Here is a 22115-nt window from a genome sequence, read left to right as displayed (position 1 = left end):
GCTTCTAACTCAGTTGCAACAGAATCTGGCAGGTGACTTACCTGTTATAAGATGGATGGGTGTTTTCTATTCCTGCTCTGCCATTTACAAACTGGATGAGTCTGGACAGGTTACTTATACATCCAAGAGTCAAGGTTTCTCAGCTTTGCAATGATGCAGACACAGACACCCCTACTCTCTGCCTCTATAGGATTAGGGTAGGTAAGGCGGCACCACATCTCTAGAGGGCCCATATCACAATGGACATGGCATGAGAGCAGCTCAGAATCTGGACAAAGACCATGGAGACTGAATGTGGGGCATGTTGGTTAAAGACTGGAGATAGAACTCCAGCTACGCCCAGTGATCTCTCCCTGCAGACCATGCCCACACCAACCCTCCAAGATTAATATTTCCACAGCATACCCCTTGCCACCACTCAGTCCAGTTACCTATCTTTTCTGAGACGTGGTCCAAACCTTTCATCATAGTGGGGAGACCTTCTGGATGTGATAACATTTACAGAGCATCACTCATTCTGAGCAGGAGGAAGAATTACTTCAGGCTGTGCAAACTGTCAGGCTCTGCCCTTCCTGGCAGTTTCCTGACTTTGCTCTGAAGTTGGGCTGACAACGTTCAGGTTAGAGAAGCAATCTTCAAGGTGGGATTCCTGTTCCTAGGGCCCCTTCTTCTTACTTCACAAGAACTGCTTTCTTCCGAGGAGCTGAAACCTGAGCTTAAAGGACAAAATCATTTTACTCAGAAACTTCACTCAGGGTTCCAAATCTCAAAGAACTTCCTTGTCTAAACTCTGAAGGCACTGATTATGCTGAAGGTTGGACGGTGCAGGAGTCCAAGCAACATAGTCATGCAGCCTGACCCAAGGACTTCAAGATGCTAAGAAACCCCAGAATACATGACTACAAGGTGACACTCAGCCGCCCCCCACCCACTTCAGTATGATTTCAGGAATACAAGATGGTTTTAGGTAGGGTGGTCTACCCTGGCCATGTGACCTTCACCATTTCACTTGAACCCTCAGACCGTCAGTTTTCTTGTTTGTCAAGATGGAAGACAGTCACATAAAGATTGTTGTAAGGACTAAATAAAAGAGCTAATGAGAAGAACAAAGTATTTTCCAAATACCTTATCAGCTGAGGTTAACTACTAAGCTCTGTGCCAAATTTTTTACGTATGCCAAAAATGTGAAACCCAGAACCACTCCGCATGGCACATATTATTGATGGGATTGTGCTATACAAAATGGGCTTACTCTGATTGAGAGCTCTAAACTGGAGGTAGGAAGTCATTCTAAGGGCTGCCTGCACATTCTACAAACCTGCAGGGAAAAACAAAACAAAACAAAAAAAAGGAACTTGCCTTGAACCTTTGAAGTGGGCCAAACTGCAACGACCACAAAATTCTGTAAAACAGCTGAACTTCACCAGGGTTGCAACTCCTGAACAGTAACAACCAATGAACTATGGACTCAGGCACTAAGCCACCCGCTTCCACCAACGGGTAATTCTTTCAGGACTTGCATAAACACCCGTAGCTTCCTTTCTGATTTCCTCCCTGTTCCCCTCCCTCTTTTTGGAATACAATTTGGCTTCCAGCCCAATTCGTCTCCCGAATCGCAATTCCTAAAACCTCAATAAACGCCATGGTTTACTGCATTGCAGCCTGGTCTTCGACTCTTCTTGATAGACATATTAACAGCATCCCTCTACAGGTGAGGACTCCTCGTCCCACGCAGGTCCATCCTCTGGCGTAGGGACTAATTCACACCCAGCTCAGCCTGGAAGCAAAGCTCGCGCCCTTCCAGGGCCAAGGCGCGCACCCCGCGCGGGGCCTGGACGCGCGCGCACGTGCCCAAACTTGCGATCCCCGGCCACCCTCCGACTCACAGGGACACCCCGCCCCCGCTCCCACTGCCCCCGAGCCGCGCGGGACCCTGGTCCTAGCCCAAACCTCCTCAGCTCGCCTGCTTGTCACACTCGGGCTGAATCCGCTCCCGGAATGGTGTATAGACATGAAGGTTCCGGGGCGTCTCTGCAAGGAACGGAAGCGCAGGGAAGCACTGCAGGAGATTGCAAAAGGCGCAGAGCACAGTTGTTGAGGACCGTGCGGGACACGTTTTTGTTGGGGACCATTCGGGACACGTGAACTGCGGGGATATGATGGTTAATTCGACCCTTGTAATGTACTGGGTTTAATAGTGCGCTTTCAAAATTCTTGTCTACCCAGAACCCTAGAATGTGATTTTATCTCAAAAAGGGTCCTGGAATATAGGACTACCATGTCCTGTGTGATGGTATATCCAGATGTCTATGGTCTTTACCTGGGTGGCTCAGGTCCGATCAGCTGGACCCAACATCTGTTGATGCCACCGATATTCATTGTGAAGGGTCCTTTTCCATGGGAGCCCACGTGAGTGACAGAGGTAAGCATACTGGACTATCTGCTGTCATAATGTACCACCTGACAGGGTTTAGGACTTGTTCCTGCGTCCAGGTCTTGGACCACTTGCCATCTTGTTGGCTGTTGCCCATAAGTCAGTGAAAATGTAGCAAGATGGATTTTAAGGTGTGCCATCCAGGACAAGCCCCATGACCCACAACTCTGCCCATTGGTTGGAGTTTTCTTTTTCATGTAAAGTTTGTAACAGTTTTTCCTGTAGTTGCACAGCCATAATGCCTCAGTACACTCCTCAGCCGTTAATTCAGCTAATCTGTTAACCCAGTCTGGGCCTCCTCGGGGACTTCAGTGTACCAGCACCCAACAGACTCCAACCTCTGGGCTACCCGCATTTGGGAAAGTAACTGGCTACCTTTTTATGTATGAGAAAGGTGTGATTGAGGCTTAGGTGACTATAGTTTGTACATTGACCAGGCACTGACATTTGTAGCTCTAAAGGCTTATTAGGACTAATTGGCCTGAGTGGGAGAGCAGTCTGTACAGCTTGTTGAACAGTGAAGCACTCCTGTCTCTACCAACTCTTTAATAAGGTTATTAATCTTCTCCTGCATTTATTGACTGACATTACATGGCTGGGCTAGGGAAGACTGCCTGTGCACTTGTCCCAGTATCCATTGTAATTGTGTAATTTCTACTCTGGGAACATCCCTTACAATTCGGAGAAGTATTACACATAATGAAAACATCAATTTTTATAATAGATTTAGCATTATCAGTTACAGACACTTGAGTATATGGATGTCCATTAAATATTACCTGGTTCAGTTTCAAAGGCTGGAACAGCAAAACTCACCTGAAGAATTCAATGAAGTCAATCTACCAGGAGTATGTGCAGCCAACCACCACTCCACCAACTGTGGTCTTGCCTCTAGTACTATGTTGCACACCATTGTATTTTGGAAACAGATTGTTTTTTTGAGTTTCACAGGTTTGTAGACAGAGAGGAATTTTACCCCAGGATGGACCATGACTGATTAAGATGATTTACAAGATTGGATTTAGGAGTTTTTGAATTTATTATATTTAGATAAGATGCTGGAGTTAGAGTTAATGCTGTAATGGGTTAAGATTTGGGGGCATATTGGGAAGAGGTGAATATATTTTGCACATAGGAAGGATATGAATTTTGGTGGGGGTTGGGGGGCAGAGGGCAGGTTGTCGTGGGTCGAATTGTGTCCTCCCAGAAAGACATGTTCAAGTCCTAACACACGGTACCTGTGAATGTAACTTTATTTGGAAATAGGGTATTTTCAGATGTAATCAAGTTAAAATGAGGTCACAGTGGATTAAGTAGGCCCTTTTCTAATGACTGGTGTCCTTATAAGGTGATGGAAATGTAGACATAGAGATACATTGGGAGGACACCATTTGATATGGAGGCAGAGATTGGAGTGATGTGTCTACAAGTCAAGGAATTGCCAGCAACAAGCTAAGGATTGCCAGCAACAACCACAAGCTAGGAAGAGGCAAGAAAGGATTCTCCCCAGCAGGCTTCAGAAAGAACATGGGCCTGCCACATTCTGGAGGCTTACACTCTAGCCTCCAGAACTGTGACAGAATAAATTTCTATTGTTTAAGCCACCCAGTTTTAGGTACTTTGTGATGGCAGCCCCAGGAAACTAATACAAATGGCAAAGGGACTCCAGGGCATATAGCTTGGGGCACCAAACCTGGAAGGCCCTAGCAAATAGACCATACAGATGATCTACCCTCTTCTTGAGGATACTACCAGCATTGACTGTGCCAGAAACCTTTTTTGGGTATGGCACAATTCCTATCTATGTGGCAGATGCAGGCCATACCACTCAAGAACTCTTGAGTGGACCATGTCACATGCTTAAATTTCCAAACATATCTAGTCAATGGTGCCAAGTTTACAGCCAAGAATACCTAGCAATAGACAATTCTCTGGATATTCACTGGTCATATCATGCCCCATCTTATTCCCAGGAAGCAGTTACCATTAAGAGATAAACTGTACTGTTAAAGGAGAGCATAAAAAGCTGAACCCCTCTCATATCATATACACAAATTACCTCAAAATGGATATATAATCTAAATATAGGAGATAAAACCATAATACCTTAAGAAGAAAATATAGGGGTGAATCTTCATGATTTTAGATATGGCAGTGTGGTCTTATATAGGGCACCAGAAGTGCAACCAGCCAAAGCAAAAAATAAATAAGATTTTGTCAAAGTTAAAAACTTTTGTGCATCAAATGATGTTATCAAGAAAGTGAAAAGAGAAGTGACAATTCACTTCCTGAAACATTTGGCTTACACAATAAAAAACAGGTCAAGAATGGATGGGTTGACATTAGGTGGTGTAATGGAAAAATACTAACAGTCTCTCACCCAGTTTTCCTCCTTGAACCAGTTCTGAGATCCAGAGTTTATGGATGGAAGGGAAGGAAGAATCTTTTTGAGGACCTCCCAAAGCCATAGCAATTATATACAATAGCTAGTCCCTTAATATTTCTCCCAAAGAGACTTTTTTTTTTTTTAAGACAGAGTTTTCCTCTTGTTGCCCAGGCTGGAGTGCAATGGCGTGACCTCGGCTCACCGCAATCTCTGCCTCCCGGGTTCAAGCAATTCTCCCGCCTCAGCCTCCCAAGTAGCTGGGATTACAGGCATGTGCCACCACGCCCAGCTAATTTTGTAGTTTTAGTAGAGATGGGATTTCTCCATGTTGGTCAGGCTGGTCTTGAACTCCCTACCTCAGGTGATCTGCCTGCCTCGGCCTCCCAAAGTGCTGGGATTATAGGCGTGAGCCACTGTGCCCAGCCTCCCAAAGAGGTGTCTATGCATTTACCAGAGCAACAGTACACTGGCAAAAAAGGAATATTAGATCTTTGGAATGTTTATATTCAGAGTATAATCTGACTGGAACCAAGGAACCCAAAATGCCACCATTATGCATGTTCTGAATGTACAAAGGCCAGATGTTAGAGTCCTCATCCAAGTCCATCTTAAAGTCCAGAGTATACAGATATGTCCTGAGGTCTTTTACTCAGCCCTTGAGTGAATAATTGGAATGGATAAACTTATTAGGCGCCAGAGCCTTCACGCTGTCTCCTGGACTTGTGGAGTAAGAGCCACCAATTGTAGTTAAGGCCAGTGGTGCCAATTAAGATTTCCCTCTCCCTGGCTAAATTGGTAAATCAGAAGCAATATCAATCTCAGAATGGTAATAATCATAGCTATTGTGCTAATTGTGCTTTTACTAGAAAAAATAATAATCTCTGGAGCTTAATATGCAGCTATTAAACTGCAAAAGGATCCTTTTCAACTTCCCTGAAGAAGACTCAAATGCAGTTCACTTTGTTCTAGACTAGATAGCAGCATATATTGTCTCGTCCTGGTCTTGCTAATTTTCCTGCCCTCTGTCACAGTGTAGTACACAGTGAGTTCCACAAAACATCATCCTGGCCACTACATGGATGGCACATCAATGGAAACTGGTGAGGAGAAAGAGGCAAGTACTCTGCTTACCTTGGTAAGATAAGTGTTTGGTAGAGGTTGAGGGAAAAACAAAAAACAAAAAACAAAAAATGAAACAAACAAACAAAAACACCTATGTCAGCATTTTGGTGTTTGGTACAAGGTTGGACACTTACCCCACTGTTAAGATCAAGTTATTACACAATTTGCGTCTCCTGCCGCTGAAAAAAAGGAAAGGTATTTGGAAGGTCTGTTTATACATGGGGAAAACACCTACTACATTTGGGAATATTGTTTTGTCCCACTTACTGGGTGCCTTGGAGGAAGGCCAGTTTTGAGTGGGGCCCACAGCAGGAAAGGGTTTCATAGCAGGTTCCATCTGTTGTCCTTCATCCAATGGCACTGAAGTTCTCAGTGGTATAACATAACACTGTGTGGGGTTCTGACAAGCCAAAATAGACCAGTAACAGCACAGTCCTCTAGGATTCTGGAGCAAAACTATGCCATCTGCAGCAAAGAACCTCTCATTGTTTCAAAAGCAGCTCCTGTGTACTACTTGATCCTAGTACAAACTGAGCAGCTGACTTAGTGTAATCTATTGACTATGTGACTACAGCTGCCCATGATGTGAGGTTACTGTCAGACTCACACCAAATCATAAAACAGGCAGGGAAACAACAGTTTATTGTGCAACAAAAATGGTGCATTGGGAATTGGGCCTGAACAGGTCTCAGCAACTTAAGTAATTTATATAAATAGGTGACCCATGGCACTTACCTCTGTCATATGACTACCTCTACTTCAATTCATGTACAGAGTTCAATAGAGATCTTTCTCTCTCAGCCAAGAATGAACACTCCATGGAGTATTCCCTGTGACAGAGTATCAGAGGAAACTCCTGGGCCTGGTTCTCTCACATTGCTGTCTTCCATGGCCACTAAAATTCCACTCAGGAATGTCCCTGAAAGATGGTGATGATGGGGAAATCCTCCCAATGAACAGGACTTCAAATCACACACTTGTTTATTATTATCTGTGGCAAGAAAAGTGAGCTAAGGTAATACCCAGATTCTTGAAGATTGGTAAATAGATTGATTGGTTGGAACAGGATTGGAAGACTGGAGCCAAGGAGGTCTTGTAAAGAAGAAGGAGGTTGGATATCTGGTAGTGCAAACAAATTGTGCAGATCTTTGAGTCTTTTGTTAATGTCCATCAAAGAGCAGCTACCACAGAAGAAGCAGTGGACAGAGTCATTTATCCAGTGGCTGTCAGCCTAGGTCCCATGAGTGTTCACACAAGCCCAAGAATGGAGTAGCCATGACAGCAGGAAATGGGCACTATACCTGCGCCTGACAACATGGGTTTTATCTCACTAAGGCTGATCAAGCTCCTGCTAAATATCTGACTTTTCAGAAGTAGAGATCAATGCAGAGCACTCAATATATTACCATTTTTTGCAGAGATCAATCAGATTCTTTTGGCAGGATGATTTCACGGGAATCCTTCTACTCTGGAAAAACAGTGAATTGTTCTATTTGGGATTCAAATATATTCTGATTATAGGTTGTTTTTATGCCCACAGTGCCTCTGTGTTTCATGTCATTCTCAAATTATGTGGGAGAGGGTTAACATCCAGGCTGACAGCAGGGAAGTAATGTGGAATAACTTGTAGAGTAGGCAACCAACAACATCAGCTCCAATAGCCTACTATTTAGTTCCAAGACAACCCAGTAAAAATTAGAAAAACAAGAAAAAAGTGCTATATGCATTATATGACTATATAATGCAAATAATTAAAAATGTAGACATAATCTTGAGGTTGCATAGTTTTAATGTTATGTATGTTTATACATGAATCATTCCATTGAAAAAATAAGAGCATGAAAGATCAGTTTAGTTTTTTAAACAGTACTACTTTTTGTTTTATGGATTTCAAAGTATAATATAGTTTACAGCTGCTTTCTTTCTCAAAATTCATTTTGTAGGGTAAATAATTGTATTCTACCTTTGTGTATTTTATGAAAATTTTTATTTACATGAACTGAATAAAGAGGCATTCCATGTTTATGGATTAAATAAGGCTGAATATTGTGATAATGCACAAAAGTTTTAATTTTGTTGATGTCCAAATTATTCATTTTTTTCCTTTGGTAGTTCATGCTTTAGGTGTCATGTCTAAGAAACCAAAACAATCTTGAAAGAGAACAAATTTGTAAAACTTATACTACTTGATTTTAAAGTATACTATAGGCCAGGCGCTTTGGCTCATGCCTTTAATCCCAGCACTTTGGGAGGCTGAGCCAGGCGGATCACAAGGTCAGGAAATCCAGACCTTCCTGGCTAACATGGTGAAACCTTGTCTCTACTAAAAATACAAAAAATTAGCCGGGCATGGTGGTACACGCCTGTAGTCCCAGCTATTCAGAAGGCTGAGGCAGGAGAATCGCCTGAACCTGGGAGGCAGAGGTTGCAGTGAGCTGAGATCACACCACTGCACTCCAGCCTGGGTGACAGAGCAAGACTCTATCTCAAAAGAAAAAAAATAATAATAATAAGTAAAATACATAAATAAATAAATAAAGTATACTATAAAGTTACCAAAATCAAGACAGTGTGGCACTGGCATAAGTACGAACACATAGATAATGGAAATTAATTGAGTCCAGGAATAAACTTTTACTGCCCAGGATGCTATGTGTCACTGGTCAACTGATCTTTTTTCCTGTTTTGCTTTTGTATGTATGTTTTTCGGTTTTTGGTTTATTTATTTATTTATTTTTGGTCAACTGATTTTTGACAAAAGTGTCAAGATACTTCAAGAGGAAATTAAATTTGGCATTAAAACAAATTGTATGTCCACAAATCATGCTGGGACAATTGTATATCTCCATGCCAAAAAAAAAATAATAACTTAGACCTTTACCTCACACAATATATGAAAATTAAAGCAGAATGAATCAAAGACTCAGATATAAGAGCTAAAAGTATAAAATTTATAGAAGAAAATATAGAAGAAAAATTGTTGTGACCATTGGTTAGACAAAGAGTTCTTAGACAGCAAAGCACAATTCATATTAAAAAAGTAAACTAGATTTCATTAAAAGTGATAGCTATTGTGATTCAAAAGATAACATTGAGACAATGAAAAGATAAGCCATATATTAGTAGAAAATATTTGCAAGTAATATTTCTGATAAGTGTCATAACTTGAATATATAAAGACTTACAACTTGGCCAGGCACGGTGGCTCAAGTCTGTAATCCCAGCACTTTGGGAGGCTGAGGCAGGCAGATCACCTGAGGTCAGGAGTTCAAGACCAGCCTGGCCAACATGGTAAAACCCCATCTCTACTAATAAAAAATTAGCCAGGTGTAGTGGTGGGTGCCTATAGTCCCAGCTACTCAGGAGGCTGAGGCAGGAGAATCGCTTGAACCCAGGAGGTGGAGGTTGCAGTGAGCCAAGATCGTGCCACTGCACCCTATCCTGGGCGACAGAGTGAGACTCCATCTTAAAAAAAAAAAAAAAGAAAAGAAAACATGCAAAAGACTTGAATGAGACATTTATCAAAGAAAATATACAAATGCAAGGGCCAGACACGGTGGCTCACACCTGTAGTCCAAGCGCTTTGGGAGGCTGAGGCAGGTGGATCACCTGAGGTCAGGAGTTCAAGACTAACCTGGTCAACATGGTGAAACCCCATCTCTACCAAGAATACAAAAATTACCCATGCTTGGTGGCATGTGCCTGTAATCCTAGCTACTCAGGAGACTGAGGCAGGAGAATCACTTAAGCCTGGGAGGTGGAGGTTGCAGTGAGCCATGAAGCCACCACTGCACTCCAGCCTGGGTGATGGAACGAGACTCCGTCTCAAAAAATAAAGAAAATACACAAATGCAAACAAAGCAAACATCATTAGTCACTAGAGAAGTACAAATTAAACATACAATAAGATACCACTACATAATTACTAGAATGGTTATTATAAAAACAGACAATAACAAATGATGTTGAGGATATGGAGAAACTGGAACCCCTACAATATGGATGAACCTAAAACAATCATTTTGTTAAATAAAATGAGTTAGACATAAAAGACTAAATATTTATATGAATGTCTAGAAAGACTTTTTTTTTTTTGAGACAGGGTCTCACTTTGTTTCCCAGGCTGGAGTGCAGTGGCACAACGTTGGCTCACGGCAACCTCTGCTTCCTGGGTTCAAGCGATTCTCCCACCTCAGCCTCCTAAGCAGCTGGGACTACAGGCACATGCCTCCATCCCCGGCTAAAGTTTACATTTTTTGTTAGAGACGGGGTTTCATCACGTTGGCCAGGCTGAAAGACAATTTTATATAGACAGGGCAGATCAGTGATTGGCTGGGAGTTAGAGTGGGGACTGACAGCATATTGGCGTGAAGGAATGTTTTTGGGTGATATAAATGTAAAATTGGATTGTGGCGATGTTTGCACAACTCTTAAAATTTAATATATATCACTGAATTGTACACAGTGGATGAATGTTAAGTTACATAAATTATATCTCAAAAAAAAAAACTGCTAAAAAGCCAATGGAGACTGCTTTGAGCAAAAATGCCCTCTACAGAGTAATTTTTCAGACTCCATAAACTTATTGTTAGGTGGAGAGGGCAAACATTTCAGGAAGAGCTCAAAAGGTGTCTGCTGAATATCAGTATCAACTAAAATGGTGTTTTATGGTAATCTAGAAAGATAAGCCATTTTCAGAAGTGTCTTTTTTGATAACCCCTTCTCAGTGCTTTCAAGGGACAGGGCAATGAAGATTTTTTTCTCTCAGGCAAGGTGAAACATAATTATAAAACAACAGATAATTTATTAGCTTACTCATCCAAAAATGTACCCAAGTACACGGAGCTGATGGCATTCAGCCTCTCTCTGGTACCTTTATTGTAAAAAAGTTTCTTCTCAGAAAATATGAACTCTATAACATCAGCTGTGTTGACTGAGAAGCCTAGAGGAACAGGATACCAACCTGTATTCATCTCTTTACAGGTGCCTAACACAGATAGGGGAAGGAGTTAAATATTTCTCAATAAACAAATATTTGCTCTGGACTAGAAGAAGGGAAAAATTCCTCCAGCTTAGTTTACTAAGAACACCTGAAGTTTTAGGACACTACTTCCACTCTAGTAGGAAGTGGATGAATGAACCACAAGCTTTATCTTTTCTTTCAATTGTACTTAAAACCTGCCTGGGGCCGGGCGCCATGGCTCATGCCTGTAATCCCAACACTTTGGGAGGCTGAGGTGGGCGGATCACAAGGTCAGGAGATCAAGACCATCCTGGCTAACACAGTGAAACCCCGTCTCTACTGAAAATACAAAAAAAAAAAAAAAAAATGAGACGGGCGTAGTGGCAGGTGCCTGCAGTCCCAGCTACTCGGCAGGCTGAGGCAGGAGAATGGCGTGAACCCGGGAGGCGGAGCTTGCAGTGAGCCGAGATCGCGCCACTGCACTCCAGCCTGGGCGACAGAGCAAGACTCTGTGTCAAAAAAAAAAAAAAAAAAAAAGTATACTAGGGCTGGGAATGGTGGCTCATGCCTGTAATCCAGCATTTTGGGAGGCTGAGGCTGGAAAATCGCTTGAGCCTGGGAGTTCAAGACCACAGCCTGTGCAACATAGGGAGACACTGTCTCTACAAAATAAAAAGTTAGGCTGGGCACAATGGCTCACGCCTGTAATCAAGAACTTTGGGAGGCCGAGGCGGGCAGATCACGAGGTCAAGAGATCGAGACCATCCTGGCCAACATGGTGAAACCCCGTCTCTACTAAAAATACCAAAATTAGCTGGGTGTAGTGGCGCACGCCTGTAGTCCCAGCTACTCGGGAGGCTGAGGCAGGAGAATCTCTTGAACCTGGGAGGCGGTGGTTGCAGTGAGCCGAGATGGCATCACTGCACTCCAGCCTGGCGACAGAGCGAGGCTGCATCTCTAAATAAATAAATAAATAAATAAATAAATAAATAAATAATTTTTTAAAAAAATAAAAAAAAATAAAAAAAAGTTAGCCAAGTGTGAGTGTGCACTCCTGTAGCTCCAGCTACATGGGAGGCTGAGATAGGAACATTGCTTGAGGCCAGAAGGTCAAGGCTGCAGTGAGCCATGATTGAACAACTGCAGTCTGGCCTGGGCAAGAGACTGAGACCCCATTATCTTAAAAAAAAAAAAAAAGTGTACTAGAAGTGTACTTTAGCTCTGACATGACAACAGTCAAGTTCCCACCTTGGGGCTGAAAAATGGTCTATGTTTTTGTTTCTCTTATACTTTGTTATTTCTTTCTTTTTTTTTTTTTTTTTTGAGACAGAGTCTCACTCTGTCTCCCAGGCTGTAGTGCAGTGGTGCGATCTGAACCCGCTTCCCGGGTTCACACCATTCTCCTGCCTCAGCCTCCCAAGTAGCTGAGACTGCAGGCACCCGCCACCACGACCGGCTAATTTTTTTGTATTTTTAATAGAGACGGGGTTTCACCATGTTAGCCAGGATGGTTTCAATCTCCTGACCTCGTGATCCACCTACCTCGGCCTCCCAAAGTGCTGGGATTACAGGTGTGAGCCACCGTGCCCGGCCTTTGTTATTTATTTCTACAATATGTTAATGGTCATTTATTATGCTAGATGTGAATACACTGATACAAAAATGTGAGTAAAGCCTTGGCAGTTTTAGCACACTATTACTTTCAGGTATATTCGTTTTCAGGTATACTCTTTTGTATGGGACTTTTTCTGTTTTTCATATACCAATTGAAGAGGTGGAGATTAGCTTCTGGCTTATCTGATGAACTTGAAATAGCCACCCCACAACAGGGAAGTGGGAGACAGATGGATTTCAGTGGGATGTCATTATGAAAAGCATATAACCTTCTCCAAATAATTAAAAGCAGCAACAAAAGACAAAAACAAGAAAGCCATTTGAATAAAAATTAACCTCATAAATGCAATAAACATTTTAATTCCTTTAACAACAAAAGGTTGGGAGCATGTTAAAAGAACCCAGAAGCCAACCTGAAAGAGCTCTCTCAAGCAGTCTCTAAGCAGCAGTGACTACTGCAGCTATTGGCTGGTAAGAACAAAGCAAGCACAAATGGACTGAAACAGTTTATGCCTTACATAGACCACATACGCAAGATCACCATAGTGTCAGCTGCCTGAATCTCCTCTCCCACAGGATGATACCAAGAATAAAAGGGCCATAGGATGGGCAGCACGAGTAGCTGGGATACTCTCTTGCAGAAGAGCTAATTCTAGACCACAGTTAAGTGGTTTTATAGCTTGCAGATCTACCCATGGAGGAGGGTGACAAGGTACAAAGTCTCATGCCTGGGACCAGAGAGGCAGATGAGAAACTGCCTCCCACAAGATAGGGAGGTGAATGAGATGTAATTTCATGATAGCTCCTCACTACCTGCCAAGACACACGTCAGCCTGCAGTTGAGCCTGTCCTATGTGGCCATGTATGGAGACATGTAAGACTGCCAGGGTGCCATCATGGAACTGTTTCCCTATAAACTTCCAGTGGCCAAAGTTGAAACAAACTGAGCAACAAAAGGAGTAATGTCAAGAATAAAATAAATATCCATGAGGCCACATTGACATAAATGGCTGAATAAACAGATAAACAAATGAGAAAGAACAAACCTTCCTTTTGGAAGACTAGAAATAATATATGTATTTATCCCCACTCCAAGGGGTGAAACTTAACTCTTCATGCCTAGAGTATGAGCTGGACTTAGCAACTCACTTCCAAAAAACAAGAGTATGGAAAGGAAAACATTGTAACTTTACAGGTGAGAAACCAGACAGACACCACCTTAACCAAGTGATCAAAGTTAACACCATCAGCCAACAGTCATGTTGGTATCATGCACACCGTCATATGATGCAATTAGGGTACCTAATCTCTGTGGTATTATTCCCCAAATTCCATAACCCCAGTATGATTGTAAGAAAACATTAGGCAGTCACAGATTGAAAGACATTCTACAAAACATTCGACCAGTATTCTTCGTAAGTGCCAGGGTCTTGAAAAAGACAGAAAAACTGATATAACAACTAAACACAATGTGGCATCCTAGACTGGATGCCAGTCTACAGAAAAACACCATTAACGGAAACTGGTGAAATCCAAACAAAATTTTTCATTAATAGTGTTGTACCAATGTTAATTTCTTATTTTGACATATATGCCAAGGTTGTATATAATGATAACATCATGGGAACTGGGTGTAAGGTGTACGGGAAATCTATTATCATTGAAACTTTCTCTGAATTTAAAAATATTGGCCGGGTGTGGTGGCTCACACCTGTAATCCCAGCACTTTGGGAGGCTGCGGCAGGCGGATCACAAGGTCAGGAGATCAAGACCAGCTTGGCCAACATGGTGAAACCCCATCTCTACTAAAAATACAAAAAAAATTACCCAGGCATGCTGGCACATGCCTGTAGTCCCAGCTACTCGGGAGGCTGAGGCAGCAGAATTGCTTGAACCTGGGAAGCGGAGGTTGCAGTGAGCCGAGATCACGCCACTGCACTCCAGCCTGGGTGACAGAGAGAGACTCTGTCTAAAAAAAAATTATTCAAAAATAAAACTTTTATTTAAATAAAGCAGATGGAAACATAAACAAACACAAATAACAATAAACACAGATTCTTTATTAAAGATGTGGTTCGATACCAATGGCCAATACCATCTAATTAGGCCAACAAAATGTTGAAGAAAGGGTATCAAATATAACATTTTACATTTGTCAGATAAAATAAATAAAAGTGTTGAAAGATATTAAGGCAAAGTGGTGTGGAGAATTCAGTGGGTCTAGTTCTAATGATTATATTAAGGGCAAATATATTCATTCTATACCCACTTATTCTGGAATCACATATGCAAATCCAATATGTGCATAATTCCTGTGATGCAACATATGCATATAGATCTCAGAGACCTTATATGTTTATTTCTACTTTCTTGATCATTAAACTTATCCAAATTTTAAAGGATTTCCTACTTTTCCATGTATATATGCGTGTACACATATACATATAAGAATGTTGGCTTTATGCTATAAAAGATTTCACATCACATCTGATGCAAAAACTGTGATGACATTTCTTTTTAATATGTTTTTCCATGTTAAGATCCCTAAAAATGGATTCTCAGATGTATAATTTTTTTAAATCTTGTCAAATGTTAATACCAACTGTCCATAAGGTTTAAATCCTAGACTAATAATTTGATGTACAAGTAGTTATGCTTATATATACAAGGTTTTTTTATTAATTTGTTGATTATGATTATTTGATGTTCACGGCTGCATTTCATCAGTTCTCTCATATATAATGAGTTTGGTTTATGGATTTAATTTTGGAGTTTCAACGTTTAAGACATTTTCAACATTTAAAAGACATTTTCTGCTATGTGTGCTATCTGATGTACCACAGAGTTTGTCTTCTAGCAAAAGGATTTCTTACATTCATTATACTTATAGTGCTTCTTTCCTCTTTGAATTCTCTGACATTTAGTAAGGACTGAACTGTGGCGCAATGATGTGTCACATTTATTACATTCACAGAGCTTTTGCCCTATATTCTACAATGTTCATTGAGACTTGATTTGTGAGTGTAGGTTTTCCCACATTCAGTACATTCATAGGGTTTCTCTCTTGTATCTGTTCTCTGATGTAGTGTGAGATTTAAATTGCTACTGGTTTTCTCAGTCGGTACATTCATAGGGTTTCTCCCCCATGTGTTTTCTCTGATGTACTGTGAGGCATGAATTACCACTGAAAGTTTTCCCACATCTGAACATTCATAAGGTTTTTCCCCAGTGTGTATTCTTTGTTGTCCAATGAGTTTTAACTTTGCCAAAAAGGTTATCCTACATTTAGTACATTCATAATTTCTCCTGTGTGTGTTCTCTGATGTTCAGTGAGTGTTGACTTGTGGTTAAAGATTGTCCCACATTCAGTACATTCATAAGGTTTCTCCCATGTGTGTTCTCTGATGCACACTTAGTGTTGATGTCACACAGGAAGTTTTCTCACACTCAGCACATTCGTAGGGCTTCTCCCCTATGTGTATTCTCTGATGTCTAGTGAGATGTACCTTGCTATAAAAGGCTTTGCCACATTCACTACATTCATAGGGATTCTCCCCTGTGTGTAGCCTGTGATGTTTTGTGAGATAAGACTTTTTGTTGAAGGTTCTGCCACACTGACTACTTTCACAAGATTTCTATGTGAGTTCTCTGATAATGGGTAAAGTGGAACTTTTTGTGTAAGGCATTTCTACACTCAGTAAACTCATAAAGTTTCTCTACTGTGTCAATTCTCTTAAAGTTTGAAATCTTAATTGCTTGTTTACATTCATTATATTCATTGGGTTCTTGTCCTGTAGGAGCTCTCTGATGTACAGTAGAATGTGATGGTTCAATTATAGTTTTCATACATTGAGGATAATCATGAGATGTCTACTTTGATTGACTTCTTTGATGTATAATAATTGTTGATGAGTAACCAAAGGTCTTCCCAAATGAACCATATTCAAAGAGGCTCTCCCCTGTATGTGCTGTTTGATATAATTTTTTGACACTGTGCAGGATTGGCCATGTTCATAGCTTTCATGCGCTTACTTTCTATTTCAGTTCTCTCATATATCCTGACAACTGACTTTTGGAAGAAAGTGCTTTCACAGTCATTAAATTCAAAAAGCGTTTTTTTTTTTCCCCCTCTCCCAACATGAGATCTCTTTTGGCTGCCAGAGTCTGCCTTATAAAAGTCTTTTCCATATTCATTAAATCCTTAGTGTGGCCCCAAAGTTTGAAGCTGAACACAGTATTCATTATGACTGATATCCTTTCCATTTTGATTGTATTCATGAGGTTTAATTTCAGTAGATGTTTCCTCAAGTTTAAATGCAATGTCATTCCCACATATATCACATTCATGAGGCACCTTTCTCATGCAGTTTCTATTACTAATCATTAATTCTGAAATATATTTCAAATTTTTATCATATGAATCATATTACTGATAGAGTACTTTTCTTGAATCAACAAGATTAATACCAATATTAAATGCCTTCCACATAAAGTCTTTTTATGATCAGTCATTATTTTGTTTTTTATTAATATAACCTGTCTGGGTTGCTGGTGTTGAATATTCTGGAGTCCCCAGACTTTTTCTAGAATAGAAGAAAATTAATCACATCTGGTGAATTTTACATTCGTTATGAATTGGTTATACAATTGCACTTAAATGTGGCTAAGCTTTGGCTTCAAATACATTTCTCTCAGGAAGAAAATGCAAATTCTTCTTAATTGGTTATAGTCTGTCTATTTGATTAACTGATATATCTAACTATGGGAAATAATATTTTGTAATAATAAAAGGGGGGGAAGCAAGCAATAAATAGAAATACCTGTGGTGTTCTCCAAACACAAATCTTTAATACTTTTTTTTTTTTTTTTGAGACAGTCTTGCTCTGTCGCCCAGGCTGGAGTGCAGTGGCGCAATCTTGGCTCATTGCAACCTCTGCCACCTGGGTTCAAGCAATTCTTGTGCCTCAGCCTCCTGGGTAGCTGGGATTACAGGCATGCACCCCTACAGCTGGCTTTTTTTTTTTTTTGTATTTTTATTAAAGACAGGGTTTCACCACATTGGCCATGTTGGTCTCCAACTCCTGTCCTCAAGTGATCCACCCACCTCAGCCTCCCAAAGTGCTGGGATTACAAGCATCAGCCACAATACCTGACAAATCTTTAATACTTGTAAGGAATAAATACACCAAATGATGATCTATCGTTGTATCAAGACTAGGTTCACAGCTTTTTATGAGTGCTGATATAGTCATCTTAGTCTATCAGAGTTGTTTAGTAATAAGCCGATCCTAATCACCAAATCCCATTTTCCCCTTTCAATAGTCTAGATTACCTTTTTTTTTCAAAAAAAGTATTTGTAAAATAAAATAATATTGTTTAATTCGATTTTACATCTTGGTTCACACATCTGTAGTTTCTCCCATTTTAGGGGAGAACAGAAAAATATCTCTCCCTCAACTGGCTCCTCCATCAATCAATTAGAATATCAGTTACACATAAACATTAGGAAGATAAAAATAGAGGCAGTTATATAGCAGAATTATAAGCAAGGTGAGAAAAAGAAACCTCATGCATCAACAAATATAGTTTTTTTTTTCTAGAGCCCCTAACTGCAAATGGAAGATAAGAAAGGAGAGAATTATAACATCTAATAGTAATTAAGTCTAACTGATTTAATCCTCACAACCCTTTGAGATAGTTTATATTATTATCCCTGTTTTACAGATGAGGAAGCTAAGCCATATAAAGATTAAGAAACTTGTCTAAAGACATACAACTTAGAGTGTAAAGAATAGTTTCTTGAAAGCAATTGAAGTTAAACATTCAAAGTAACTGGGGACGTAAATTATGCTTTAAACAAAGATCTAGATATGTTTCAGGAGGCTTCAGGAATGAAGCTGGACCCCCTACCTCATGACATACATATATAAATCAACTCAAAATTGATCAAAGACCTAAATGAAAGAGCTAATACTTTAAAACCCCTTGAGGAAAACATAGGGCAAAATCTTAGATTAATTTTAGATTAGGTAGTGGTTTCTTAGATATGACACCCAAAGCATGAGCTACCAAAGAAAAAATGAATAAATTGAACATCAACAAAATTAAAACTTTTGTGCTTCCTAAGATACCATCAAAAAAGTGAAAAGACATCCCACAGAATGGGAAAAAGTATTTGTAAATTACATATCTGACAAGGGTCTGGTATCCAAATATATTTTAAAAAAAATTCTTATATCCCAACAACAAAAAGACAGCCCAATTAAAAAGCAGGCAAAGGATATGAATAGAAATTTCTCAAAAGAAGATAACACTAATGGCCAACAAGCACATGTAAAGATGTTCAACAGCTTTAGTCATTAGGGAAAATCAACTCAAAATCACAATGAGATCTCCTTTCACACATACTAGAAAAGCTGTAATAAAAAAGATGGACCAAAAACAAGTATTGGTGAGATGTAGAGAAGTTAAATCCCTCATGCACATTGTTGATTAGAATGCAAAATGGTGCTTCCTCTTTGATAAATAGTTTGGTAGTTCCTCAAAAAGTTAAATTTGAGAGTTAGTATATGACTCAGCAACTCTACTCCTAGGTATATATCCAGAGAATTAAAACCATATTTTCATGCAAAAATGTATACACAAACGCACAGCAGCATTGCTTCCATCTCATAATAGCCAAAAGGTGGAAACAATCCAAATGTCTACGAACTGATAACAGATAAACTAAATTTGGTATATCTGTACAATGTAATACAACACAGCTTTAACAATGAATAAAGTACTGAGACATGCTACAATAAATGAATCTTGAAAATATTATGCTAAGTGAAAGAAGTCGGACACCAAAGGCCACAAATTATATAATTCCATTTATATGAAATATACAGAATAGGTAAATTTACACAAACAAAAAGCCAATTAGTGGTTGCCTAGGGGAGTGACTGCTGATGGCTATGGGGTTTCTTTTGAGAGTGATGAAAATGTTCTGGAATTCAGATAGGAGTGATGGTTGTACAACTATATGAATATACTAAAAACTAGTGGATGTTGTGGTATGTGACTTTCATCTCAATAAAAAAATGTTAATAAAACAATGAGGAATTTCCATGTGTACTAATTTGGAAAGATCTCCAGTATATACTGTTATATGTAAAAATTAAAGGACAAGGTATATAGTGTTCTATCCTTTGTGTAAGAAGAGTGTAGAAATATATACACAGATACACATGTACATGTATATTCACATGAATACAAACATAACAAGAAAGGGGTAAAAATATATATTATGTGTGGACACAAACATATATGTATACACATATATACATGCAGGTAGGTAGATTGATAAAAAACCTAATTTACTTGTCTGCATTAAAAAAATGAAAAAAATGCACATGTAAAAACTTTGTTCCCTATAATTCCCTAGAAGGGGAGGGTGGTGATGGAACAGGTATAGAAGTCAGAATTCACATTGTGTATGATTTATATTGTTTATATTGTATTAATTTTTCAAAATGTAAGTACATTACCCAACCTATATGCACACACAGAAAAATAAAAATAAAAATAAATCATCACAGTTTGCTATACAGTATCTAGTAATAGCTGGCCCTGTTAGGTCAAGTGTACATGTCTTCTCCTTGCAGAGTATTTAAAGAATGACATCTCCATCTGAAAATGCCAACCCTTTATGTACATGCTAACATTTTAGGTCTTCAGATGTTTGACCAGCCAGAAGACAGTTTTTCATTTTCTAATCAACAGCTTCCTTATTAAAGTGCAATATAATAACTGATAAAAACTGGAATGAAAAATTAACATTAACTACAGATTAAAGATTTTAAGAATCATGCTTTTTAAAGATTAATATATAATAAAAAACCTAAAAAATGTACAATTTTAAAATAAGTATGTGAAAAAATAAAATAAATGTGTATCCAAAATTGGACCAGAGTTATTAGAAAACCAGAAAAACTATAAACCACAAGGTCAAGAGATCGAGACCATCCTGGCCAACACAGTGATACCCCGTCTCTACTAAAAATACAAAAATTAGTTGAGCGTGATTGTGCACGCCTGTAGTCCCAGTTACTCAGGAGGCTGAAGCAGGAGAATTGCTTGAACGCGGGAGGCAGAGGTTGCAGTGAGCTGAGATCGCACCACTGCACTCCAGTCTGGTGACAGAGCGAGACTTTGTCTCCAAAAAAAAAAAAATTCCAGGTGTTTGCTAACACTTCCTGACTTATCTCTGAAAATCAGGTGCAAGGTTAGGATGCCAGCTTACACTCAGTAAGACTCGTAAGAAGGGTGAGACAGGACAAGACGAACCTAATGGAGAATTAATTAAGGATGAATGGAAGAAAAAATACACACAGACATAGTAATACATGTAATGATAACTGTGGCATTATAATTCACTGGAGAAAAACGCTAATAACTAGTGTTGGTTGCAACTGGTGTTATGTGGAAAAAAGTAAAATTAGATTTGTCCTCATATTATCTACAATAATGAGTTCCAGATTGATTCAAGACTTAAATATTTTTCTAGTATTAAAAAATACTAGAAGTAGGCCAGGTGTGGTGGCTCATGCTTGTTTTCCCAGCACTTTGGGAGGCTGAGGTAGGAGGATTGCTTGAGCCCAAGAGTTCAAGACACACCTGGGCAACATAATGAGACTCTGTCTCTATCAAAAATAAAAATAAAAAAAGAAAAGAAAGAAAAAAGAAAACATTAGACATAGTACATTAATTTGAAAATTTAAAAAACTTTTATTTTAGGTTCAGGGGTACATGTATGGGTTTGTTATATAGGTAAGTTGCATGTCATGAAGATTTGGTTTACAGATTATTTTGTCACCCAGGTAATAAGCATAGTACTCCATAGGTAGTTTTTTGACACTCACCCTCCTCTTATCCTCTACCCTCAAACAGTCCCCAGTGTCTATTGTTCCTTTCATTGTGTTCATGTGCCCTCAATGTCTAGCTCCCACTTATAAGTAAGAATATATAGTATTTGGTTTTCTGTTCCTGTGTTAGTTCACTCAGGATAATGGCCTCCAGCTCCACCTTTTGTTGCTGCAAAAGACATGATCTCATTCATTTTTATGGCTGCATAGTATTCCATGGTGTATATGTACAATATATTCTTTATCCAGTCTACTGTTGATTTTTAGGTTGATTCCATGTCTTTGCTATTGTGAATAGTGCTGCAATGAACATATGTGTGCATGTGTCTTTATGGCAGAATGACTTATATTCCTTTGGGTATATACCCACTAATGGGGTTGCTAGGTAGAATGGTAGTTCTGTTTTAAGTTCTTTGAGAAATCGCTAAACTGCTTTCCACAGTGGCTGAACTAATTTACATTCCCACCAGCAGTGTATAAACATTAAACAACATTTTTTCTTTTTTTTTTTCTGAGATGGAGTCTCTCTCTGTCACCCAAGGTGGAGTGCAGTGGCACGATCTTGGCTCACTGCAACCTCTGCCTCCCGGGTTCAAGTGATTCTCCTGCCTCAGCCTCCCAACTAGCTGGGATTACAGGCGTCTGCCACTACACCCAGCTAATTTTTGTATTTTAAGTAGAGATGGGGTT

General features: G+C 39.6%; 1 protein-coding gene across 4 annotated transcripts in view; it reads right to left on the bottom strand.

The window, feature by feature from the left end:
* Positions 1-6209: 6209 nt before the first annotated feature.
* Positions 6210-22115, bottom strand: part of ZNF248 (zinc finger protein 248) — a 73165-nt gene continuing 57259 nt past the window's right edge. For all 4 annotated transcript variants that reach the window (XR_010135231.1, XR_010135227.1, XR_010135228.1 and 1 more), the window contains one exon: positions 6210-6342. The gene's annotated coding sequence lies outside the window, so the exon portion shown is untranslated. The remainder of the gene's footprint in view (positions 6343-22115) is intronic.

This window comes from Gorilla gorilla, chromosome 8, assembly GCF_029281585.2.
Source record: "Gorilla gorilla gorilla isolate KB3781 chromosome 8, NHGRI_mGorGor1-v2.1_pri, whole genome shotgun sequence".
NCBI lineage: Eukaryota > Metazoa > Chordata > Mammalia > Primates > Hominidae > Gorilla > Gorilla gorilla.
This window is presented reverse-complemented; position numbering and strand designations above follow the sequence as displayed.